This window comes from Macadamia integrifolia, chromosome 3 (assembly GCF_013358625.1).
Source record: "Macadamia integrifolia cultivar HAES 741 chromosome 3, SCU_Mint_v3, whole genome shotgun sequence".
Classification (NCBI taxonomy): Eukaryota; Viridiplantae; Streptophyta; class Magnoliopsida; order Proteales; family Proteaceae; genus Macadamia; species Macadamia integrifolia.
In genome coordinates, this window is record NC_056559.1 from 2,102,468 (window position 1) to 2,103,017 (window position 550).

The following is a 550-nucleotide window of genomic DNA, read 5'->3' on the forward strand; positions in this document are numbered from 1 at the left end:
GGGGGGGGTGGGTTTGGGACTTATATACATACTGTTGGGTTTTAATTCCAGATTTGATAAATGATCTCTTCTTACTGATGGCTGCTTCCTCATGTTTTTTTTGTGAACCACGAAATCTAAAATCTCTTGTAGAGACTAAAGGTTGAGGGTTCAGGGGATGAGAAAAGGAATGAAGTCATGGTGAAGGATATGGAAGATGGCGCAGGCAGTTTAGCTCCTGCTAATGAAATGGCAATGGATTCACGTACGTCTCCTCTGGCATAAGATGTATATGAGTAGCTAGGATTTCCATATTGAAAGACTTTGGTGAGGATATTCCATTGCAATGAAGACAAAAGGATTGAAGCAAGTTTAGCTCCACCTATAAATGGATGGTTAGTTTAGTGGCTTCCACCATTTCTTTTTGTTCTTCATTTTACAAATGTAAAATACTCATAATCTATATCACATCTACAACAATTAATGGTATTTGTTTTGCAGGCAAGCAAACCTACTGTTCAGCAGGTGAACAGAAAGTGTAAATTCACAAGGAAAAAGGGGGGGGGGGGGG

General features: G+C 39.6%; 1 protein-coding gene across 1 annotated transcript in view; it reads left to right on the forward strand.

The window, feature by feature from the left end:
• The first annotated feature begins 7 nt into the window (after window positions 1-7).
• Window positions 8-550, forward strand: part of LOC122074602 (bax inhibitor 1-like) — a 1,989-nt gene continuing 1,446 nt past the window's right edge. The window contains exon 1 of the transcript XR_006139005.1: window positions 8-374. The gene's annotated coding sequence lies outside the window, so the exon portion shown is untranslated. The remainder of the gene's footprint in view (window positions 375-550) is intronic.